Raw genomic sequence first — 26,851 nt, 5'->3', positions numbered from 1 at the left:
GCATACATTACTGAAATTATTGGTACACTTTTACACCCTACTAATTGACTTGTGCAAGTGAAATCGGACCTGTCTGTTGTCTGCAGTTGTTTGGGTGGCAGCTCTAGGTGAACTGGTAGCAATTCAAGGTGAAGTGCTAGACAGTCTGGATGAACTGGAGGAAGGACTGGATGAACTGAGGGAGGTTTCAGCAAACTGTCGGTTTCAAGTATGTGCACAAGTAAGTATTTCCAAAACAGTATACACGCATACTGTAAAACACCTGCGTCCATGTATAAATTGGGATTATGCATACATGATATGTTATAATTTTTCATGTGCCTAAAGTATACATATGCATGTTTATAAAACAGGTAAAGTATGCATTTAATTTGATTGGAAATATTCCCGCCTACTAAAACATATGTGTGTGTACTTTTGGAGCAGAAATACCTGGTGTTATGTAAACTGTGCATCTCCTACCACCCTGCTTCCTGGGGGAGGAGGAAGAGCCTGCTGCATTGAAATGAACCCCAGCAGGAAGAGGCAATGTAACTTGAGCCAGCAGCCTGGGAAAGTCAGAGCAAGACTGAAAAGCTTATCAGACCTCTACTGTGAAGGTCATTAATCAATTATTGAAGAGGTTTGAGTCAGAGTTTCAGCTTAGGGGATTTGCATATGATAATCCCCTGATTAGTGCTGATGAATTTGCTAAATATCACTTCACAAACAAACAATATTGGCAAAGGCCTAAATTACGGAACGTTGATTAAAAGAGGGATTTGAATTGGAAATATATTGACAGACAGTTTTATCAAAGAGATCATCACCCTGAATGTCAAGGGGGATCAAAACCCTTAGGTACCTGGTTTTCAGAGGTGAAAAACAAGGAAGACTGGGCAGTATAGAAGAGCTCTCACTTGTAGGTAATTGTGGCCGGATTAGGACAGAGCGTTTGGAATGGTTACAGGACACAGAGTTTGCAGTGCAAATAATATGCTTGGAAGATGAGTGCAATTTTGTTAAAGGTCTTAGTTACGGGTCCTTAGAAAGAATATTGAGGCTGAATATGTGAACCTTTTCCTTTTGTTAATTGTAAATTGATTTTGGAATAAATTTTCTGAAAAGTAAAAATGTTCATTCTGTAATCCTGCCTGGGTCTCAGCCTTATAGTTGAGAAGTGATGGTCCCTTTATGTTGGACTTAAGCAAATGGCTGATTGGGAGGTGGAGTCAGCTCCTCCAGGAGGGTGTGGACCCATCAATAGAGTGGAAGTGGAGCACAGGAGGTCACCCCCTTATGACCAGCAGTACCCCGCTGCATTTCTTCACATGGGTGAGACTTTGGGTGCAGTGGAAAGGAAAGGGGGCGGGAGAAAAAAATTGGATGAAAGGGAACGCCAGAGATTATTTTTTTTTATATATGGAGTTATTTTGTGAGGCTAACACCCTGTAGTAGCTAACTATTCTGGTTGATATCTTGTAGAAATGTATTTAGTTCTAAAGTCTGTAACTAATACCTACAAGTAGATATCATCTAGAAATGCATAGAGTCTAATAAAACTTGTACACTTTTGTAAATACTGCAAGCCCTGTTTACAGTCCCATTTGTTTTTCAGGTTTTTCTGGGGTGAAAATTTCTCCTACTAACACTTTCTTTTCCAGAAGGAGCCATCAAGCACACAAGGACCGATGGAGTCCACTCTAGAAGGGTTCCCGCCAGCTCGATTCCAGACCCAGGAATGCCCCTACAAGGTAATTGGACATGCGGGTATTATACTAGCATAATGTCTGTGCACCGACTTACACACGTAAATGCTGTACCAAGGATAGGCTTGAAAGTTAGGCTCCATGGGTTGATTTTAAAAGGACATGCCGATTTTATAACATAAACACGTAGCTGCTCGCCAGATTTAACATCCGCGCTTGAGGGTGGGATTTTAAAAAGCATCGTGCGGCGATTCGAGTAGGGCTTCCCCAGTTCCCTCCCAGTCCACTCCAATTAACCTTCCTACCTTTTCCCCTTCCTCTCCTCCCTGACTCTTAATCCCTTCCTAGCTATTAGATTTTTTTTGTTAGTTACCTTACTGCTGCTTCGGAGCAGCAGTAGACTACACGCACCGGCAAGCTGCCAGCATGCGCTTCCCCAGGGCAGCGACTCATGACACTGTCCCAGCCCGTCCCTGCCCCACCCCTCCCCTCCCAGATCCCACCCCCTCCGGCACACCCCTTTCTTGAGGCCTGGCACTTCGGCGCATATTGGGAGTTATGCGCGTGGCCCTTTGGAAAATGCGCACAGCGCGTGCAGGGCACAGCCACGCACGTAACCCCTGATTTTTTTTACGTGCAGCCCGTATATGTATACTGTATAACATTTTAAAGCTACAACTAGCCAGTAATAAATCAACCAGTATCAATTACACATTTTAAATTAAGTCAATATCTTTAAATTACTTTCAGTTGTTTTCTTACAAATGCCATAATATGCCCCTGGAAGCAATCATATTAGCACTAGCCACCAATGTCATCATGCACCTCATTGACTCATATTTAGCTATGATATAATGAACAACAAACATGCTGCATTAGCCAATCAGAAGCCACTGTTGTGTGACGTGATATGTGGCATTTTTTGAAGATGACTGCTCCCAGGTTGAATATTATTCTTCCTTTATACGTGTTTGAAATGCTACCATTAGTTAACCGGAGCAAACAACTTTGTTTTAAACAATATTGCAGATCAATGCTGAACTTTTCAATTTATTATGGAAGGCCTACAGTCTAAATTACACGCACTGCTGAAATTTGGAACTAAGCCCTGTACTTGGATTATGAAATTTTCATTCCATGGTATTGCCCCATCACTCCTGTGCTAGTTGGCATTTATCTGTAAGTCTGTGGAAAACAGAAAAACAAGAAACAGTTGACTCAGCGATAAAGGGCAACTTATGTTGTCACGCACAAAAGTTGCATTAGTACATTGACCCAGTCGCTACAGATGTGGCTAATATAATAAATCCACGCCCCCCCCATATTTTTAAAAAGACAATTTTGTTTGCTTTTTAGGGTTTTTTAGTTTTATAATAAAAAACAGAGTCAACATCCATGTTTGCAAGGGGGATAATAGCATCCTCCAGTCCTCAACTCTGAGAACGTCAATCCTCTTCCCTTCATTCCTTCCTGGCTTCCTCCCTGGGGGTCAATATGCTGCACGATCAACCATATTTTTATCAAAACTAAGCCGTGATCACTTTAAACTGCAACTATTTAAATTCAGCCATAAAAGCTGACAAACTGGTAGGCTGTATGAATTAAGAATTTATAAAAGTCGAATTCCAACTGAAACATTTACAGTGAAATATCTTTAAAAAAGTTTTCCAGATATTGCAAGCCTGACTAGAATTTTCAGGAATGATCAGGTTGCTTGATTAGCTGCTATAATTGGTGTTGGTTCGGAAAGCCTCTCTTTGAAACGCAGAGCTCCCGGGAAGCTCGAAACAAATGCTAGCAAAGCAGAAATAATAAAGAAAGGGCTTTGAAAAGTTAGAGAAATGATTGAAAGCCTATCGTAGTGGTAATAATAGCCAATGGCCCAGGCAGAAATTATTTATGGAAAGCTATGATGTACTGGACTAAGCCAAGCTTGAGATGTGCTGGCAGATTTGCTGCAGGACCTGTTCAATAGATCCCTGGAAATGGGAGTGGTGCTGTGGGATTAGAGAAGAGCGGTGGTGGTCCTGCTTCACAAGAATGGTAGCAGAGAGGAGCCTGGAAACTACAGGCAGGTTAGCCTCACCTCGGTGATAGGAAAATTAATGGAGACTCTGCTGAAAGAAAGGATAGTGAACTACCTACAATCTAGTGGGTTGCTGGACCCAAGGCAGCATGGATTCACCAGAGGAAGATCCTGTTAGACAAATCTGATTGATTTTTTTGGATTGGGTGACTAGAGAACTGGATTGAAGAAGAGCGCTAGATGTGATTTACTTGGATTTCAACAAAGCTTTTGATACAGTCCTACATAGGAGGTTTGTGAATAAAATGAGACGCTTGGGAAGCAGCACTAAGGTGGCGGCATGGATTACAGACTGGTTGACTGATAAGAGATGGAGTGTAATGGTAAATGGAACCTACTCTGAAGAAAGAGCCATGTTAAGTGGAGTGCCACAGGGATTGGTATAGGGACTGGTTCTATTCAATATCTTTGTGAATGACAATATCTTTGTCTGTTTGTGGATGATACTAAGATCTACAATAGAGTGGACATGCCTAAAGGAGTAGAGGGAAGGAAAAGTGATTTAAGAAAGCTTGAAGAGTGGTCGAAAATTTGGCAGCTGGGATTCAATGCCAAGAAATGCAGAGTCATGCATCTGGGGTGCGTTAATCCAAAAGAACTGTATGAGTTGGGGGATGTAAGACTGATGTGCACGGACCAGGAGAGAGATCTTGGGGTAATAGTATCTGGAGATCTGAAAATGGCAAAACAATGTGATAAGGCGATACCTAAAGCCAGAAGAATGCTGGGCTACATAGAGGGGCGGATTTTAAAACCCCTGCGCGCATAAATCCGGCAGGATTTACGCGCGCAGGGCCCTCACGCGCTGGCGTGCCTATTTTGCATAGGCTGCCGGCGCGCATAAAGCCCCGGGACGCGCGTAAGTCCCGGTGCTTTTGAAACGGGGAGGGAGGGGGTGTGTACAGGGGCGTTCCCGAAACAACGCGGCGTTTCGGGGGCGTGCCGCGGCGTTTCGGGGGCAGGCCCGGGGGCATGGTGCCGGCCCGGGGGCGTGGTTGAGGCCTCCGGACCACGCCCCCGGGACCGGAGGACGGAGCGGGGCTGCCGGCGACGCGCGCAAAGTTACGCCTGCTTTCAGCAGGCGTAACTTTGCCGACAAAGGTAAGTGGGGGGTTAGATAGGGCCGGGGGGTGGGTTAGGTAGGGGAAGGGAGAGGAAGGTGGGGGGAGGGGGAAGAAAAGTTCCCTCCGAGGCCGCTCCGAAATCGGAGCGGCCTCAGAGGGAACAGGCAGGCCGCGCTGGGCTTGGCACGCACAGGTTGCACAAATGTGCACCCCCTTGCGCGCGCCGACCCCGGATTTTATAAGATACGCGCGGCTACGCGCGTATCTTATAAAATCTGGTGTACTTTTGTTCACGCCAGTGGCGCGAACAAAAGTACCGGCGTGCGTATTGTTTTAAAATCCGCCCCTCAGAGAGGAATAACCAGTAAGAAGAAAGAGGTGATAATGCCCTTGTACAATTCCTTGGTGAGGCCTCATTTGGATAACTGTGTTCAGTTCTGGAGTCTGTATGTGAAGGGGGATAAATGGTGTGGGATCTGTATCAGAAGACCTATGAGGAGAGGCTGAAGGATCTGAATATGTATACCCTGGAAGAGAGGAGGTGCAAGGGAAATATGATACAGACTTTCAGATACCTGAAAGGTTTTAAGAATGAACAATCATGAAACCTTTTCCATTGGAAAGAAGTCAGTAGAACTAGGGGTCATGAAACAAAACTTCAGGGAGAACGACTCAGAATAAACATCAGGAAATATTTCTTCACGGAGAAGGTGGTGGATGCCTGGAATGCCCTTCCAGAGGAGGTGGTGAAGATTCAAACAGTGAAAAAATTCAAAGGAGCATGGGATAAACACTGTGGATCCCTAAAATTAGAGGATGGAAATGAAGAAAAGAGTGCATGGGATAACTTGCTGGTGTGGCAGTTACTACCCTTAACCAATAAGCCTACATACTGTTAATGCAACTCCATTAATGCTCTCTGCTGTAATGGCAGGAGAAAAGAGGAATGGGATTCAGACAGCAACCAATGAGGGTTCTGACTTTTACGGTTTGGGAAACTGATAAGCATGGGGATATATCCTGCATGGTGCAGCAGATACTATTATAAGCTTGCTGGGCAGACTGGATGGAGCATTTGGCCCTTTTCTTCCATCATTTCTATGTTTCTATGTTTAGATCTCTGTGCCTTTAAGCCCCTGTTAAAAAAATAAATTGTGAAAAATCCTGAGTTGGGAGGCAAAGCCCTCTTGGGGACTCTTTTTTTGTTTTTTTAACTTCCTAGAGGAGTCTGTGAGTTAACTGCCCTCTTTAAGAGCTCCAGTAACACCATGGACTATTCCAGATGCCCAGCTATCTCTTAGGTCGGCCTGTGCTATCGCATTCTTTCTGCCTTCATACTTCTGGTTATGAGAGTAAATCCATTTTCCATCTCAGGGACGCTGACTTTCCTGCTATATTCTCCCTAGGACAAAGTGAATAATGAATATGAAATCATGGTATGTTGGATCCACAGGAGATATCAAAGATACACATTTTTTCCAGAAATCTGACATGTTGTGGCCCTCTTTTGAGGGAATGCTATTTTTTTCTTTTCATTTTTCAGAGTAAACGAAATGCTTCCCAGTCTGCCTGCACTACCATTATATGTGCAGGCTTCAGTTTTGCAAAATTCCTGTTGTTACATAAACAGCTGAATATCTTGATCTGCTTCAGAATAGATATTTGGCCCAGATTTTGGGGGAAGAGAGGTGAGGTGAATATTCCCCAGTGTCCCATCTCAGAATTTCGCAGGCTAGAGATCAACTTCTGTTCTAATGCCCAAGATGCATGGGGTGAGATTCTGCTTAATGAATTGCCCAACATTATGCAGCTTTACTGGAATTATCACAAAAATAAAGTCCTGGAGAAGTTAAAACTTGTTTAAAGGGTAACTTCTTTAAAGGTCATGGCTAGTCCCTATTTTAGGAGAAATAGTAAAATATCCACAACAAATTGTTGTTTGCTTACCAGTCTGGTATAATACTGCAAGAGATTGAATAAAAGCATTATTCTAGTTATCTATTATTGTTACTAAATGCTGTTTGTTGCAATTTAAGAGCAACCTAAGTTTAAATGGGATGTATTATGCCTAGTGTGGTATGGGCTGTACTTTATGGCGTTTTAATGTGTTTGGTCCATGAGTTATGACTGATGCATTTTCCTTGCCTGTGTACACTACTTTGGATGGATTGATTAATCCTGAAAGGTGGTTTATAAATATATTTTAATTGCAGCTATTATTATTACCACTCATTGAGGTCATATTTTATATGTTTTTAATTTATATTTGTTATTTTGTCTATTTTGATTAGATTTTATGTTTTATCTGTTATGTATCTTATTTGTTAACCTCCTAGAACCGTGGATACAGCAGGTTAAAAATATTTTAAACAAATAAACCAAAATTTTAAAATGTAGACTCAAACCAATGCTTACTAAACTATTTTCTTTTGTCTTTTCAGAAAGGTTGACTATCCTAAAAATAGCTATTGATGAACAGCAACAATACTACTTATATTGTATTGCTTTATTGAAGCTAATCATATACAGGATAACAGATAACAGTCCAGGTATGGTAGTATTTCCTATCCTGTCCACTGCCAGCATAGTTATTGCCCCTGGTGATAATTACTGCAATATGTGCAGGCTGTCTCTGTGAAACATTTGGAGTAATTTATAGATCTAGAGGAAAATCCTTATCTTTTTGAGTTGACAAGTGTTTGGCCACAGGGAGGCGATGTCACCACTCTATAACCAATGGCAGTCAAGCAGGATTTGCTTCTCAAAGAATCAGGCATGTGTTTGTATTTGGAAAGACAGCATGACCAGAATTATACAATGTTACTGCTGCATTTGGGATGTATTCTACGCAAGTAAAGTTTCTTTATGTTTTTAATGTTTCCTTAAATCTCTGTGTTTCCCAGAGTCTTCTCTTCGGGCTTCTTTCAAACTTGACAAAACAGAACTTGAATACAAAGTTGGTAATTCCGACATAACGCATCGTGACCGGACACCACTTGCACCCCATCCTGGATCAGTGCCAGATCCCTGGAAACACCACAGAACCAGGCAGTTACAGCAAAAACCTTTGTTTATATTCCCCCGGTGTCTGCTTCATCAAAACAGCGACAATTTTATTCCCTGCCACTGAAAGTCTCTCACACATTTTACAACAGGTGTCTCCTATACATGATGACTTAGGACTCACAGAGCAGCCCGCTCGTCCCCTGTTGTAGCCTGTCATAGTAGCAGATGCACCCGGTCTGCGTATATGGATATTTTTCGTGTATGTGATAGCCCTAGGCTTATCCAGACTACATCCACTCTGGCTTCTGCCTCTCTCTGTAGCCTTCTGCCCAGAGTTTGCCTGCTAGAGAGCTTCTGCTTCCTTTTTGTAAGCCTTTAATTGGCTTCATTATGATTCAGCAACATTTACTATACTACTAGCACTTCTCCTTATTGTCAGTCCCTGCTTCCAGACTGGCTCAAGGCTATGATTTCCCAGAACTAACACTCCCAGGAGCCTAGGTCTTTCTTACTTTCACTCTCCTGGCTTAGGGCTAACCTGTCTCTTTTTCCAAGATGCCTTCTGCAGCTCTAGCTGACTTAACTTCTCCAAATAAGGAATTTGTCTCTTCTCCACCCACTTAATTTAGATTCCTCCAAGCTCACTTTAGCTCAGCCGTGGCAGCAATATCAGTCCTTGGCCAGAGGCCACAGACCGCAGCTCCCTCTGGAACCTGGTAATGTGGATCCTGAGGATGACCATGAGGTGTCGCCATTGAGCAATGACTGAGACTATCTCCGCTCATGGGCAGTGAGCACCACCTCCACAGCATCCCCAACCCTGGCCAGAAATACTTTTCCCCCTGCTAAACAATCCATGTAGCTTTGAAAATTGTAAAACCACACTTCCCCTGACCTAGCCCCCTCCTCTGATCCCACCTACTCTTCCCATGGGTAAAAGGACATGTATTGGTGAAATCTATGTGTACTTTTATCTGCGTACAGCTCAAGCAATTTTTAGACAGCACATTTAGCCAGGTCCAAGGCTTTTGAATATTGCTTTTAGAGGGGGTGATTTTCCTCACAGACAGCTTGAATTTTCAAAGTGTATTTGTATGCATAAATCTGCTTCCAAAATTCCCGGGTATGCTAGGAGCCTGGTGCGGCATACGCATGCAAAGTTCAACCTGATCGAGAGCAGGCACGATTTTGTTCATGTGGATCAATATGTGGACTTTCGAAAATCAAACTTTTGTGCATAAATCATTTCTCCACCCCAAACGTGCTCCCCAGAATGCTTGCATGTAAAATTGATTTTCTAACGGCGATTAATGCAAAGAAACTTGTTTTTTTCTGCGTAAATCCTTTTGAAAATCAGGCCCCAAACTGTTTTCATACTTGGTGTGCAAAACTGGTGTTACACCAATGTTTTGAAAATATCTGGACGCCTTACTTAGGAGGTGGACTTTTAAAGTCCAGTGCGTGCATCAATTAGGGGACACGTGCACCAGTCGGGCTCGTGAGCAACCACCAAATTTTAAAAGTTGCCCAGATGCACGCGAGTCTCCCACCGCGTGCACATCTCAAAGGTTTTCAAAAAGGGGCGGGACGTGGTCCCAGCGGGACATGGGCGTTTTGGGCCATGGCCAAGAGATGTGTGCGTAAATACTTACGCACCCGGGCACGCACCCAGGTTCAGTGGCGCGTAAGTTTACTTCTGTTCGGGATGAGGTGTACGTTAAAAAAATACACAAAGCCATTTCTCAGGGATCTAAAGGGTCTAAGGTACCTGGGGGAGGGCAGGCTATCAAACCAGGGGGGTTTGAAGGACCCAGTTGTTAACTGGGTGAAGCAGTGGACAAACTGGTGAAACTGGCAATGGCGTGGACGTGCGCCCCTTTTAAAATTCCAGGACTTACGCGGTAGAAGCAGGAAATATGCACAAAAGTGCGCACAGTTAGGCTATTTTATAACATGCGCGCATATACGCACACAAGTTATAAAATGGCCCCGTATCTGGGTGGGCGCCGGCACACATGCACCAAAGAGCACCCGCATGCCAGTCTGAAAGTCTTACTCTATGAGGCTACCTAACATTAGATGTCTAAGGTCTTATTTTTTATACTTTTCTCCTTTAGAGACAGAATGGGAAAAGAAAGCCTTAGTGAATCAGGCCCAAAGATACCTAGAAACACAATTGCGTTGTCAGGCATCTAGGGGGTCAATGTTTAAAGGCCACAGCACGGCTATTCAGCGCTGCTTGTCTGGCTAAAAGGGCTGCGCCAAATTTGCGCAATCAGCTTTAGGCGATTCACATAGTCTGACTTGTCTGCACCAATGAACCAGGTAGCACCAAATATCACTCTTCTCAGCTAAATTTTAAAATCTCCCTCACGGAATGTCCTGACCCGGACTCCTTTCTGAGTGGCTAATGATTTCACCCACATACATTTGGCTGAATAAAGGGGCTGTATTTTAAAAAGCAGAGATTTACCTGATTTTAGCTGGGTGACTCTTTCCATGCCAACCCCCTAAGGTCAAAAATCAAAATTTTACCCAGAATGACAATGCAGTGCAAGTATTCTTGTTTATAATCGCTTTTCTCAAAAGGACCTCATATAATTAGGCATATAGACTGCACCATTAACTGCGGTGTCTTATTATGTCTTATGAATGGAGAGAGTGCCTGTATGTTTATTACTCATCGGCCCGGGGCTAGTTAAGTGTCCATAAATCCCAGGTTTATATTTTTAGCGCCACTGAACCCGGGTGCATGCCCAGGTACGTAAGTATTTGCAAATAAAAATCTCCTGGCTAGAAGTAAAGCAAACGAAGTTAATAAGCTGGCACTTAGTTGAGACTCCAGATAGAAAGCCTGGACATGAGCTTGTAAACAACTCTTTAAATCCACAGGATGGTAGTGCTGCCACTTAGTTCGTACAACTGAAGCGCTGTCTCTTAGTTCGCCTGACACTGCAGCATTTCAGGATTAGCACACGGTAATGGACTGGAGTCCATGCTCAGATTACACTGTGCAGCTTATAAATCTGAACTTGTCCCAGTAATGCAGCGCTAGTTCTCCTAAGTTCAGCAGCCATTTGACTGCAGATTTTAGACACCTAACTTCCATTCACCCTTTATAAAAATAATTAACCCAAATCTTGCCAGAAAAAAAAATCAACTTACTCCCAATTTATTTATTTATTTATTTAGATTTTTATATTCCGCTTTTCGGCACTTCAAAGTGTACATCAAAGTACACAATTGTGCAGAAGTTAAATATTCAATTTTTAAAAAAAATACCATAATGCTTTTTTAGATGCAGCTATTGAGCATTTGCAATAAACTTTCTTGAGCAAATTAGAAAGGCCCCAAGTTTGTCAAAAATTCCTGTAAATGAGCTCAACTCAAGTGAATTTTATAAGATTAATTTATTACTTTCCATTTTTATTGAAAAAAACGTTTGAGCTGCTATCAGCTTCAAATGAGATTCTTTTCCCAGGAAATGTTGACAGAAGTAAAAAATTTGGAAGGGCCGAGAGCAGCAAGAACCAGACATGTTTAAGAGATTTTATTTTTCATTCCAAATGAAAATATTCTGTAGGTTGCCCAGTGAATTACGATGTAAAATGTCTATATCATATATATGCCCAAATTCCTTAGTTGTGAACTCCTGATGGGGAAAGTTTGTTTTCTCAAGAGAAACAGGAAACCAGGTTAGCCGAACACTTGCGGGAGGCTCAGAGAGGACCTGATTCCAGAAACAGCGAGCAGTTCTGTTCATAACTCTAACCTTCCTTGACCTTGACATATTACAGGAAGGCGGCAACACCAAGAGGTCCTCTTGGCAGACTCGCTGGCTCAAACAGATGTAGACTTATTCATCCTAGGCAGGGGGACAATAACGTTTTTCACAGGAGTAGTGTACACAGCGAGAAAAGTCACAGGCTTAATTAATGCACGTGAAAACAGGACAGCGGCATAGGTGTGCTAAATTTGTACCACTCCAAGTAAGATAAAACCTAAAATAAATAACTGAAGGAAGACATGAACTCTGAACCTTGAGAGCACCTAAACGTGACCTTAGGTGAAAGACTGTATTGAAAAAATAGCGCTTTCAGATCCAGTGGATTATGTTTGTATTTTCATGATGCTTAAACGGTGACCTATAAGTAAACTCTCAAGTATTTCAAAATTATACACGGCAAATACTAACATTCGTCCTGCAACAAATAGATATTTTATTGGTAAGGCAACATTTAAAAAAAAACCAAAAACTTAAGTAGTCTCTGTCCTGTACCGCCAGCCACTGATTCTTCTGAACTTCTGGAAGTAAGCCCAGTATCAAAATAGTCCCAAATTGCATCTGATTGCCTCCCCCCAAGATCTCATGGTTTAGGGAATTAACAGATTTGAGCACGGATTCAAATTTATCTTTCGATGCAATTAGTAGGGCCAAGGTCATTCTTAAAAATTAATTTGGGCAAAAACAAATTAGCTGGGAATAAAGAGGACACATCTCACAGTTAGAGCTGCATGGAAAGCTAACCTTGGCAACAGTCCCACCATCTGTGATGGAAATAAAATGCTGAGGGAAACCAATTCTGCAAGCGTTTGCTACTTGGCAGTTTTTTTGCATGGTAGAAACAAATGGGCTGTGTCAGTGTAGCCTGGCCAGACTCAGAGGTGAAACGGGGGAAAAACTGTAACCTAATTTGTTTGTCATCGCTGCAAAGGGTTGGGTTCCCAAACCTGAAGAAGGTAGAAGAAACAGTAAAGTCTATTGCCTCGACAGAAGGTGCATAAGATCCCGGATTTTAAAAGGGCTAAGCGTGTAAATTTCGGACCTTGCGCTCACTGCGTGCATTTTACAACAGGCCAGTTCATGTGCGTAAACCCTGGTGTGCACAGAAGTGCCAGCCGAGGGAAAAGGAGCGGCCCGGGGGTCGCCATTAGCCGCTGTCCTGGGGAAGTGCTCTCCGGCAGCCGGCCAGCATGCACAGATTACTTCCTCTCTGGAGGAGCAGTAAGTATGAAAATAAAAATATTAGGGATGGTTAAGGTAGGTTTAGGGGACAGGGAGGAGAGGGGAAAGAGGGAGGAAGGATAGAGTTAGGTGTAGGAAAGTTCCCTCCCAATCCTCGCCTTAATTAGAGCAGACTGGGAGGGATATGGGGGAGGCCCGACTGCGTCGCTGCGCGTTGCTTTGTAAAATCCCCCCCCCCCCCCCGCGCGTGTGCGAGTTGCGGGCCTCCCGCACTTGCGTGCGCGGCTTTTAAAATCTGGCGCACATGTGTGCGTGACCATCGGATTTTATAACATGTGCGCGCCATTTGCGCCATTTGGGCTCCTTTTAAAATCGATCCCGATATGTACAAGGTTCTGCTGGGAGCCAGGACGTATGATCCCTAACTTCCCCCCTCCCCCAAACAAGGTTTGCTACTGTAATTATTGGGTTATACAGGGAGATAGGTGGGGAACCTAATCAGGGAAACTCCCAGTCATAAACGGCAGTGAGCTGGGTTGGGACAGATTCCGAACGGCATGAAAACTCAGGTACGGAGGAGAAGCAAATGAAAAAGAAAATGAAAACAGAAGGCAGAGCAATTGCCACAAACATTTATGGAATGCGAAAAGGAAAAGGAAGGAAGACAAGGGAGCTGCAGTAGTGTGGGCCCAGGCCAAGGACGTTTGCTGCCATGACTGGGCTAAGTGAGTTGGGAGAGGATGTCAAACAAGGGAGGAAATCCCCGGCTAGTTGTGAACGAAGGCTCATGGTGCCAAAGCCAGAGAGCGGCTCAAATTGAGCTGTAAACCCAAGGGAGCAGGAGGAAACCTCCAGGTCCCAAATTTTAAAAAACCCCAAAAGACGAAATGTGCCTTAGCATGTCTGCCCCCTCCAAAAGCCACAATCTTTGTTTCATCCTCTATTCATAGACCTTGCCTCCTTACTTGTAGAATTACCCTTTTGCTGGATCTTCTAGCACAACTGTGGAAATGTACAAGCCCCCCTCTAGTGATATGTAGTACCATAGGTGGTTACTGGGGTTTTTCACAAATGCTGGAAGCCCTGTGGTGTCAGTTGGCAGGAATGGACATGGAGACTCAAACCCTGCAGCAATAGGTGACTCTTAACTGCCCCCTGCTTCTTCTCCAGTCTTTCAGGATTTCACGTTACCAGTTCCAGAATAGTTTATGGAACTATGGGATAGTTTCATTGCCTCCGTTTCTTAATACACCCTCAGGCCTACCCCAGCAATAATGCCCATATGAAGCTTGTAATCATCCTGTTCACTGGAGATGCTCTAAACTGTACTTTTCCCCTGCTGAAGCAGGACAGCCCTTTCTTGATCGACTGGAATGCCTTCCGTAGGTTTCTTGCATGCGTATTTAGTGACCTCTACCAGGTTTGTACAGAGATGCCCTATATTAGTTAAGACAAGGGTTTGGTACTATTACCAAGTACATGGCTCTCTTCAGTAAATTAGTAGCCAATATTACATGGAATGAGTTCACTCAATGGTATCAGTTCCACATGTGATTGAGGGATTACATTAAGAGAAATTGAATCATGTGGAGCCCCAAGTGGATTTACATGAATTAATGGATCTTTGTATTAGAATTAACATGCACCTCGTTCTGCACTACAGGTGTGGAGGTGGTTCATTTGTAGTGCTTTGCATTGCCATATGGAAGACCTCAGTTAGATTCCCGGATTAGGTCTTCAGCTGGCAGGGCCTGTAGATGTTGGGGAGATAACATTCATAGCCCCTGGGGGGAGGGAGGACCAATCATTGAACAATGATGATTCCTAGTGACTCTATTTAAGATTCATGATTGTAGGGTTGTGAAAGTAGCCTTGGTGTATGGCCCCCAGCCAAGGACTGTGGCTGTGATGACTAGGCTAGGTAAGTTGGGAGGGAATCCATAGTAGGGACAAATGTCCCCAGGTAGTTCAAAAGGAAAGTTGATGGTGCTGGATCCCAGGTCTGGTTCTAAATGAGCTGGGAGGAGGAAACTAGCAGGTGCTCCCATAAAAGTGAGCTCCACTTAAGAATATGACTCTGTAGTCAGCCAGAAATGTGATCCAAAAACCAAGAATGTGTGGTTAGTCTATAAGATGCCACCTATCTCTTAGCATTTTTGCCTCACCAGATTAACATGGCTATCCCTCTGAAGATTTTTTTACCAAAAGCCAAGAGCAGGTGGTACATGAACAAGGTGAATGATGGGTTCTAATAAGAGCAGAAACAGGCATCATTTCCTTGGGTGGAGCACTCTGCTGCTGGTGGGTGGCAGGACTTGGACAACAAAAAAACAGGAAACACAAGGTATATGCTAAAGCAAAGTAGAACCCAAATCTGAAGACATAAAAATGTCCACTGAAGCAGGACAGGACCATTGCAGGAAAGCCTGAAAACATGAAGATGCCCACAGAAGCTATAGAGGACCACTGCAGGAGGAGTGGATATTTGAAGCAAATTATGATTGAACAGGAACACTGCATACACAAAGCAATCTAGGACCAAACAGAACCACAAAGTAGCACCAATACAGGACAAACCGTAAGTCCAAGATCTGGCAAAATACAGACTCGAAGCCTGGAATATATATAATTGTATAGACAAAACCCACTAGCAGGAAGTGTGAGCTTATAGAGCTGGGAGGACTAAACAGATAGTCCAGGGGACCCTCTGCTGGTGGGAGGCAAAAACTGACCATCAAGTCCTCACAGAGAAGATAAAAAATTCAGGCCTAACTTTCCTAACTTGACCTGAATTCATGGACCTCATCCGCAAGGCCATAGGTTCTTCATCTGCCAAATCTCTGCAGGTGGTCCTGTCCTAATCCTGTCAGCTGGGGAAGACAAGCATTAGTGATGTTGGAATCTATGTCTGTACTGTGGGGCTCCACGGCATTGAATAGCCATAAACCCCAAAAGGCATCCAGGTGGAACTCAGGCAGCGAAAGCCATGACCTAAGCACCAACAAAACTTTGCCTTGTCTGTGCTTCACCACCCCAATTTGAAGTGTGCCTGGTTCTTGGTGGCATGTGGATCTGTTCACCCAGGTAACCCTCGAAGACTAGATGAGAACAAAGAGATCTGAGATCATTAAAACAGAGCTGATGACAGTCCAAGAACAATAGGATAAATAAAAAGACAAAAATCTATACAATTGAAGAACAAAATAAAACTGATTATTGTTCATCTTCAGAGGGCTACAAAATGAAGCTGGATGAGGCACTTGTATCAATCAAGGAAGACTGAAAAACAACAGCAAAAATGAGCAATCCAAAATACCATGCAACTGCTAGCCAAAATAGTACAGCATTAGAGTGTGATGTTAGCTTATCTTAGGTACATCCTGGATGAGGGTCTTAAAAGATTGGTTGAAGGTACAGATAGCACTACTAAACAGAAATAATTAGAGAAATGTGCAAAATGGATATCCCATATAGGGAAACGGTAAGAGTTTATGTACAAGAAACCTACAAAGACATGGTATATTAAGCTTTTGACAATGCTAGACAAGGATGGGAAAAAGAAAACTAGTTGTCAAGTCATTATTTCAACCCCAAGTCTGTACAAGCTCCAGCGAGGAGTACCTCACAAGTTTCTGGCCTCCATAGTTATTAGAATTTAGGTGACCCCTGTTTCAGATTGTTTTGAATGCTTACACTTGTGAACTCATATGAGCCAGATCTAGAATTATCCATTCAAGAATACCCTAAACTTGCAGTCACCTGCACAGACTACTCTTTTGGGTCCTCCTGCTGTCACTCTTTGAGATGGGGATAATGTCAGGATTGGTCACCGGTGAAACATGAACCGGAAGCAGCACCAAGGAGGAAGACTGGTATTCCAAACATTAGGCAAGCCTGGCAAAACTGGGAAGGTTCCAGGCTTCAACCACAGATCCGAAAACCACATCTCCAAGGTCCTGGATTGGTCAGGAGGGCCAGTGAAAAGTGACTGCTGGGAATCAGGATGTATTTTCCGTGTGACCTCTTTTTGGTAGCTCGCATACTGGGATCCTCCCCTTGTCATAGCTAATCCTCCAGCTTTTTGGGATTGGTTATTTCTACCATATAAAACGTGGATGGGGCATGTGCAAAGGGTCTGTCTCCTCCAGTTGATTGAAAGAGGAGTTGAAGTAGCTACTGGAGGTCCCCAGTGAGATTCCCTTGCAGAATAGGAGATTTTTCATGAGAGGAAGCTTTGGTGGGTCTCTGCTCATGAAGGAGTCCCATCGAGAGAGTTTTTGAGAGTTTGGAGTTCTTCTACAGCTTTGACTAGTTCCTGACACAAGGACCAGTTTTCCCCCTTGTTGGAAGAGCTGGAGGTTGCTGGTTGCCTGCCCATGACCAGTCAACAGTGGTTGGAAGTTGCTGTTTTTGAAAGAGGCTTTGTAGCATCTGATGAGAGAGGGATTTTTGGATTATTGTTCCCTTTTAACACATACTAGAGGAAGAAGAAAATTTTCTCATCCTTCTTGGGGAGGGTTTTTTGGAGGGTAGAGGATCTATCAGACCATGCACCATGGCTTTTGTGATTATGATTTTCCTGATTCCATTTCTGATTTTTGCTATACTTGCATGAATTTTGTTTCTTAAGTAAGTAATTTCTGTGTTTTGGGGGGCTGATTTCATTGGAAGGACTGCTCTTTCATGTAAGTAAAAGCTGACCAATGATTGAGATTGAAATGAAAGCGAGTGCCTGTGCCAAGGGCCCCAGAGGTACATACATCTTCCCTGCTGGTGAATCCTGGCTCCCAGGGCTGCCTTCTGATGTGTTTTGAATAAGTGAGAGAATCTGTGGCTGTGATCCTCCAGTCAGGCGACCCCCAAACCAAGAGGGGAGTACACCATGAAACCCAATCTTTTTGGCTCCTGAATCCAAAGTCTTTGCGTTCTTCCTACAGGGTTCCCATACTTGCCAGAACCTCCAGCAGTGCACAGCCTGACGTGTCCGTTTAGCGGCCCCTGAGAATCCTGGGAACAGCTTCTGGAACTCCTAGGCCCAGGCTCCACTTGCTCAGCCTTCTGGCTTAGACTGTTACTACAGAGACAGGGCTGGTGCTGGCTTTTTTTGCTGCCTTGTGCAAATGATTACTGTGCTGCCCCCCCCCCCTCCCCCGCCACTTCCATGTCCTGCAATGTATTCATCTCCCTCCAGTAATCTAAACTTTAAAATCTGATATTCCTCCCTACCCATGTCTACCCCCTCTCCTTTGGAACCCATGGCCTGTGCAAGGGTATTAGATGCCTTAGGAGAACTTTAAAGCCCCCTCCCCCCATCCCAGCCCTCTACACACTCACACACACTTAAAAATTATGCATTTATAATAACAGATTTTACATTTAAAAGAACATTCAGAGCAGAGTCTTCAAAGGTAAAATATCACTTACAGCAACCTGTATATTTTTACATGCACTGCGCCAACCAGAAAACCCTGCAAAAATCCCCATATGGTATTATTTATTTATTTATTTATTTATTTATTTATTTATTTATTTCATGGTTTTTATATACCGCCGCTCATCAGAGATATCACGTCGGTGTACATAGAACGAAAATCCGCAATTGCGTTGTACATAAAACAGTAAGAAAACAACTGAGAAACTATACATTAAAACAGTTAAATGCATTAACACGTGGCCCTCGGAAAGCCATGAGTGAACAATTACAATATAGTAAACCTCCTATACTCAAATCAGCAATAACTGCCAGCACTCAAACAATAACAATCTTACCTATGAAAAAGTAATGCTGCAAATATTACACCAGGTCCTAAAATACCAATACACCTCCTATTAGGAAAACAGAACAAGCCAGGCTGCTATAGATCCCTACACAGAAACTACAAGCTAGCAGAATACCTCACCTTGGTCACATGTGCAGAACACAGACAGTCTCTCACCAAATACAGAATAAAAAAAAGAGACCATAAAGTATAAATAAAAATGTGCAGGAAAAAAATGAACCGAATACAGTGCAACAATGTAAAAACCATGTTAATAAGGAAAATAAATATTTCAGGACAGAAGAATAAAAATTCAATCTCTTTTAAGGGGCTCTTCAGGCTCAACTTTCTCAGGAACACCTTTTCCTTCAGTACTCTCTGGACTCCCAGAATTTCTAACCCCCCCCCCCCCCCCCACTCCCCGAATCCTTCCTCTTAGCAGACCTGGCCAACCTCTCCCTTGGGTCCTTGCCCCCTTTCCCTTAACAATAACCATCTCTCCTCCTCAGACCTTTCTTGTGGAGGGATAAGGCCCACCAAGTGCCTTCTGAAAGTAGTCACACTTACTCCTTCAGCCCTGTTGTAAGGCTGAGTCTCAACTCCCTCTATGTCGCATGGGCACAGGAGTTTTGTTAACACTCACATTCCCTCCCCCCCTATACCCTACAGTGCCACTGACCTCTCACATAGGGTCAGTCTGGATGGAGACTGGATGGAGACCTCTGACTCACACTGCTGGCAGGATGACTTGTTGAGGTCACAATGGTTATACCAACCAAGGGCAACCATTGCTAGTAAGGGGCAAATCCTGGGGTCCCCTTACAGGAGGAAAAGAAAATAAAATTTGCATTCTTCTTCTCAGACAGGATAATGGAAGCCCAAAATGATGGGGTTGGCTTAAGCCTAAATGACAGTGTTTGTGCGCCCTACAGCAGACTTGATGATCCATTCCAGAAGGGGCTGCATGGTCTGTATGTTTCTGAAGTAGAGGAAGTGAATTATTAGTGTGTAACAGACACCTGGTTCTGTTACCAATAAGCCCTGGGTGACTACTTAGTCCGATAGTACGGGTTAGGTTAATAGATGGGGGAAGTTACCATCCAAATGCAGCTCCACCCTTTGAGGGTGCTGGAATGGCCGTCCCCCTGGGAAGGGTTTTTTAAGCAGCTCTCTCCAGAGAGACTGTGGGCAGTCCCTAATGGTTTGCTAGCGGATAGGAGGGAGATTTCCTGTGTTGTTTTTTTCAAGCCCAATCAAAGGAGTCAGGCACATCCCGCCTGGGGATTCTGATTAGGGTCGGGAGGGCATTCCTTCCAGTGCACTCTCTGGCTGGTTGGGACTTCCCTCTGGGTTGTTTTTTCGGGTTTCAACACTTTTCCTTGATAGGAGCCTTGTGAGACTCTGGGTACCATCTGGGCTCAGGGCACGGGGAACCCTGGGTCTGGGGCTGCCCCGGTCTGAGAAGACCTGCCCTTCCATATCCTCAAGGAGGAGCTCTGGTGGTAAATTCCTTTGAAGGGAAAGGACTTCAGTTTTGAGATCCAGGAGGAAGAGCTTTTGGCAGTCGCTTCCTTCCCGCTTTGGAGCAGTGCGAGCTTTCTTTCCCCAGGAGATCCCGCCCATCTGAGATCCAGAAAAGAGAGAGTCTGAGGGATCGAGAGAGTTTGGGAAGAGAAAGTCACATGCTGGGCAGGGGATGGGGTAGAGATAGGGATGCTGCTGGGTGGGGGAGTGGGAGAACCTGCTTAATATCCTTTTATTGTACTGGCTTTTGTCCATCAAAATAAACTCAGATATTAACCCAGAAAAATGAGTCACATTTTTCCACTGATTCTTTCCTGTTTTGGTTCTTGTAGTAATAAACCCTGATAAATTCCTGGGAAAAATTTAAGAAATAAAAGAACAAAAATGAAGGTCTCTAAATATAAACAATAAAAAAAGCTCTTTCTGCTTCTAAACTCCTCAATAGAATATGCCACTGCCACACAAGATCTAAGATGCCACCTGTTTTTTACAGGAAGGGGGAGGGCTGACCACTCCAGCAGCCTCAGTGGAGATGCAGTTCTAAGAATGGTGCGCTCCTCCCTCTACTGTCAAACTCTTACTCCTAGCTCAAAGCCTTAGAACCAGGGATTTTTAGATCCCAAAGGGTTGCCACACTTATGTCATTTACAAATATTTAGCCACACAAAAATTGTGGAACAATGAGCAAGCACACTAAACTCAATATCCAAGGGACAGGTGTGTGGCAATCACATATATATACAGATGGTACAACAGCTACAAAGTGAATGTTTCAAATAAGCATTACTTGCCTTCAGAGTATGTACATAGCAAAATTTAGTCAACGGTGGGTCCCCCGACACGGAACCGTGTTTCACGTGGGCTGCATCGGGAGGGACAGCTTACACAGCTTACAAGTAAACAGGAATCCATATAAGGAAATTGCTGAATAGGAATTCTAGGAAACAAACAAAAACATAGCAATGAATGTGTATGAACAATAGACCATCCAAGCATGGCAAATAGCAGAGGAAACATTCAATGCATACCCCGAGGTAGAAAGTGATAGTGGTAAAGCTATGTACATCAAGACATTCCAACAGAGGGCTATAGGAAGCAAATAATATAGACCAAATTAGAGCAAAGCATGCCAAGGCTTTCCAGGTTATGATTTAGACAGGAGAAAACCGGAAAGCAATAGCATACCTACCATTTGTACCCGGAATAATATGTGTAAAACTAGCTACTGAGAGTTAGACAGTCTGAAATCACCCTAAACACAAAAAGGAAAAGAGGAATGAGAAGATTAACACGAAGGAGCTGGTTGCTTAACTAAAATGAAAGAGAAAATGCTTAACATGGCAAAAAGAAGGCTCATAAAGCAGAGTAGATGAAGGGGGTCTCAATGAAAAAGACTGTGAATATCAAAGGCAGAGGTAAGAGTGCAAGCTAGTTTATCACAAGCAAAAATTGTGTTTGTACAAAGCACAGATCAGCCAGTGAAGAGAATGAGGTAAATGTAACATTACAAATGACCGTGAGACAGGCGCACGAGACTAAATAAAAACCAAAGAGCGGAGGGATGAGCGAAAATAACAGGAAGAAGAAACATAGGGGAATTATATCGAAAAGCAAAGCTTGATGCAATTACTGTGATAAAAAAAGATGTTGTTACAGAGATGACCAAATGTGATAAAGGGAAGCTATTGCGAATGAAACCCATGCATAAAAGGCAGCAGCTCAAGGCTGCAGGTTTGGCAGGAAAGAATCAAAATAAACCATATAAGGAGCTGGTAAAACTGTAAGTGTCAAAGGCACTAAGAAAAAAAACAAGCCGCATAAATAATGTATCGTTAAAGACTAAGAGGGCTGGAACAAAGATGCGATTATAGCGGCAAGAGAGTTTACACAAAATTGATCAAACCCAAAGGGAAACCTTTGTTGTTATAAAAGAGAAGCAAAACAATGAGTGCAATTATACACATACACATTCATTTTTATGTTTTTGGTTTTTTCCTAGAATTCCTATTCAGCAATTTCCCTTATATGGATTCCTGTTTACTTGTAAGCTGCCCCTCCCAATGCAGCCCATGTGAAACACGGTTCCGTGTGGGGGCACCCACTGTTGAAAACATTTTGCTAAGTACATACTGTGAAGGCATGTAATGCTTATTTGAAACATTCACTTTCTGGCTGTTGTATCATCTGTATATATGTGATTGCAACAAACCTGTCCTTTGGATTTACAAATATTTACCATAAAGAAGCTCAAAGTATTGTTTGTAATAACAACTCTGATTGTTTGCAACTAAACAACTCTGACCAAGTCTTAAATCACACAATAATATATTTATTATACTGAGTATAAGCAATGGTATACGCAGGAAGCAAAGGTATACTTACAACAATGTACATAGCACATCTATGGTCTGGAACATTTGCTTAATTTTTTCTTTTTGCAAGCTCTTTTTATATACATTTTCAATAAGCTAATTGATAACTACTATTTACTCCAAACCACAAGATTTCAGTTAACCTTGCTGCAAATACAGCTGCTCTTTGTTCCTGTTTGATCTTATCTTACTTCATATGTACAAACTTTCTTCACAGATACCCTTTTTCAGATCTGTTATCTTCACAGATACCCTTTCTCAGACCTGTCATCTTCTTATCTTATGCTCATCCTGTGACTTCACTTGTTGACGTTTCACCTGGATTCTGCTAATGTGTGTTTTGCTTTGCAAAACTAGGCCATAGTTCATATGTTGCTTTGCAGAACTAGGCCATAGTTCACCATAGCTTCTTCTTCTTTCTTCAGAGCCTTAATTCATTTTGAGGCCTCTGGTATTTTTTCCTTTAGCATGTTCTACAATCCTCCCTTGAGCCAGATTGACTCTGGCTCACATTAGGTGTCTTCATTCTTCACACAGGGGAACAGCATAGAGACTAGGGTTTTCTTCTTTGTATCTGTGGACACCTCCCTAGGACCTCCCTTTTTTAACTGCTCTCACTTTCCGTTTCCCAGCTATCATCTGTACTGATTGTGGTTTGGACCATTCTAGTAGTTCTCAAGTTTATATTGCTATACGCTATCATATTGGTTACTGGTTTTGGTGTTGGCATCTTTGGTCGACAATATTGTAATACTGAACAAATACATGGAATACAAAAACATAACATTATACCTAAAACTAGTAATCCAAGAAAAACTCCTACTATCCCCTTCAAATGACTAGATAAGTTAGTAAACCAGGAGGTTATGGAATCCCACCAAGTTACTGAGATTCCTCCCTCAAAATCGCTAACTTGAAGTCTAGCCAGTTCTTGTATCTTTTGCATTGCGTTGTAAACTATATGAGAGCGATTAACCACTACTGTACAACATTCAGAGCTATTAAGTACTGTACACAATCCGCCTTGGGCAGCCAATATATAGTCCAGACCATGTCGATTATATGTAGAAACAGTAGTTAATTCATCTACCGTGTCTTGAAGGGCTTTAAGGGCGATTTCTAATTCATGCGTGACTACATGGAGAACAGATTGTAGTCGCCGAATGGCCATTCCCAATTCAGCTGCAACTGCAGGTTGGGCAAATGGTAACCATGAGGTATAGCTTAATGCATCTAATCTAGTTTTAGTTAAAGGGTAGGTGGAGTTAATATAATCCAATGAGAGTTGGATTGCTTGATCTTCAGGGACAGCTGAGGGAATACTCCTTCGGGAGCGGGTATGCATAGGGTGATTTAATGGAATAATTCGAGAAAAATAGTTAAATGTAACTAACACACAAAATTCATAGTATGTAGGGAGTTTGAGGAAAACTATTCCATCACACAACCAATAATGTCCAACATAAAGATTTGCAAAGTTTTGTATTACGGTATCATTGCTATTGTCATAAGGGCCATAAACAAAAGGAGATTTATATTTTCCTAATACACTACAAGGAACCAAAGATAAGTCATTTTCAGATGAACAGTTATTGTCTGCTATGTTGAAGAGGTCACACAGACGTGGACAGACAGTGTATGTAGAATTGAAAGTGCGTATGTATTGGGTGTCGGTGGCTACATGTACAATCTTGGACAGATTTGCTATACATGGGAGGCAACCTGGTGGAGGAGATGCAGTAATATGTGAAAATGTGCAATTACAGCTTATTACAATGTCAGTGAAAGGGGTGCTGGGTAAGATGGTTCCCTTACGAATAATCCATGTTGTATTGTATGTGGAGTAAGTATAGTTGCAAGGAATAGGGTTCGGGGAAGTAACATTACTAAGGCAAAGAAAACCATTTTTTGGTAAATCAGCTGTAAGTGGGGGAGGTTTGGCATTACCCAAATATTGTGTCCATGTTTGTCCTGCTAATGGATCTATGGTCATATTGTGTGGTCCATTATCTTTAAATCCTAAAATATGGTGTAATGGAACTGGAAAGGAAATGGCTGGGACATGTGAATGGGCTTTTTGATGTGGAGTGCAGACAATACAATCCGTAATATCTGCTGGAAGAGCCTTTACTAATTCTTGTATTGTCTGTACCCACAAATTTGTTAATCCTGAAACAGGGGCCTGTTGGAGAGGGAAAGAAGTAACAAGTGGCCATGTATACGTTAGTACATATAAACAGGTTAGTAAACATAACATTTTCTTTTCCTGCAGTCGTCAGTCTACTTCAGAGAGAAAAGATAATGCAACAGTCCAATTATAGTATCGGATTAAATGTCCGTATATCCGACAAATGTACCCAAGTGGAATGTTCAGATAGTTTAGCAGCAGTATGGCTGAGGTCTGTGATAGTGAAAGGTCCAACGTATATCGGATCCTTCCAAGTCTTGTGGGTGTAATTCTTTCGTAGTACTTGATCACCTACTGAAAAGGAAGCGCAAAAAGATTGTTTAGGAACCTTTTTCGATTCAGTCTGTATTAGATCTGCTGCCATGGCTACTAGGGGCTGAACTTTTTTCCAATACTCTACTTGAGTATCAGTTTGTCTTATTCTCACCGGATTCATAATCCGTCCTGTCTGTAATTGAAATGGAGTAATCTCATGGATTGTACCTGGCGTATTCCGTATATTCATTAAGGCCAATGGTAATACATCCAACCAGGTATATAATTTGTTTGTTTTGTTTTTATTTAATGCTGCTAGCAATACCCTCAATTTGGTTTTTAATATTCCGTTATATCGTTCTACCAAACCATTCGAGGTTGGCTTATAGACTGACACACGTCGATGGATAATATTACAGATCTCTTGTAATTCATTCATAATTTGATTATTAAAGTGTGTCCCATTATCAGATACAATTTTGATCGGACATCCATGGGCTGGTAAAATTCTATGTAAAAAGGTATCAATAACTACATGAGCTGTTTCTTTTGTACATGGGAAAGCTTCTATCCAATGTGAAAAGCTATCCACCCATACCAATACATACCGTTTTCCTTTAACTGCTTCAATCATATCAGTGTAATCAATGTGCCATTCCAAACCTGGTCCCTGGGGGATAGGCAAGTTCCCAGGACTCACAGCTGGGCCTCGACGAGCTATATGAGTAGAACAGACTAAACAGTTATGAATTATCTGTACAGCTAGAGCATAAAGATTCTGGTTCCAATGGTTACTTTGTATGCCTGCTAATAGTGCAGTGGCAGACAGATGCATGGTTGCATGCCATGCCAAGAAGTATCGCAACACTTCTGATGTTGTCAGACATTTTTTTCCATTAGGGTGGAGCCATTCTTTCCCTTTTTTATAACATCCAATTGTCACCCATTTCTGTAATTCCTCACCACTAGGTTGTTCATGGAGTATGTCAAGTGGCATGGGATATGGAGTATGCATTAATTCTGAGCTAAACCGTGTTTGCATAGTCATTAGTTTCACGGTAAGCACTTCTGTAGCAGCTTTATCTGCTAGGTCATTTCCTTGTGCCTCAAAACTCATATGTCCAGTATGTGCTGGCGTCCATACTATAGCAGTTTTAGAACCAACCCCTTCCCTTTTCGATAATAAATTCAGTATTTGTTTCCAGTTGTTGATATGTTGTAAGGGCTGACCCGTGGCAGTAATCATTCCCCTTCTTTTCCATTTCAATAAATGGTATTGTAGAGAACTAACTACATATGAACTATCAGTATAGATCGTGCAGTGCTCTTTTATTCCTGAAGATTTCAAAGCTGCTATTACAGCAAGGAGTTCAGCTTCTTGTGCTGTTACACCTTTCCCTGTTTGATACTGTATTTTGGTAATAATATCTAAACTGGGTGTAACACTTAATGCTGCAAACGCTGCTTGCTGGTCTTTCTGTGCCCCATCTGTAAACCATATTAGTCCCTTGTCAAGGGGATCAAACTGGGTCAGTAAAAGGTCCGGGATGTCTTTTCTTTCAATTTGTCTCTGTACATTACTAGGAAAAAAACAATCTAGTAACTTATTCTGAGCTTTCGTGAGAGGTGCTGTTACTATATCTTGGCCAGTCAATATTGTTTGATATTTACCAAATCTGGTTGCTGTCAATGCAGCCTGACTAGTCGTTAGCAAATGATGTATTGAATGAGCACAGTGTAAAATTAACGAGCTATATGGCATCATAGCTCGCCATTTACCAATAGCGGCGACAATAGCAGTTAATAACTTTGGAATTTCAGGTAGAGCCATTTCCACTGGACTATAGGATCCAGATAGAAATGCCACTGCTTGTTTCGGTGTATCTTCTTGATTTACAAAAGCAGCCCATGTGTTTCCCATGTCTCGGACCCATATATGCACT

The 26,851-nt window shown here is 42.6% G+C and overlaps 1 long non-coding RNA gene across 1 annotated transcript in view; it reads right to left on the bottom strand.

Moving 5' to 3' along the window:
* The window catches only part of LOC115091363, a 215,880-nt gene that overhangs the window by 5,586 nt on the left and 183,443 nt on the right, over positions 1 to 26,851 (bottom strand). The window contains exon 4 of the long non-coding RNA XR_003856686.1: positions 20,881 to 21,030. This is a non-coding gene — a long non-coding RNA (uncharacterized LOC115091363). The remainder of the gene's footprint in view (positions 1 to 20,880; positions 21,031 to 26,851) is intronic.

The sequence above is a fragment of the Rhinatrema bivittatum genome, chromosome 4 (assembly GCF_901001135.1).
Source record: "Rhinatrema bivittatum chromosome 4, aRhiBiv1.1, whole genome shotgun sequence".
NCBI lineage: Eukaryota > Metazoa > Chordata > Amphibia > Gymnophiona > Rhinatrematidae > Rhinatrema > Rhinatrema bivittatum.
The sequence above is the reverse complement of the archived record's forward strand: the minus strand, read 5'-3'. Positions and strand labels throughout refer to the sequence as shown.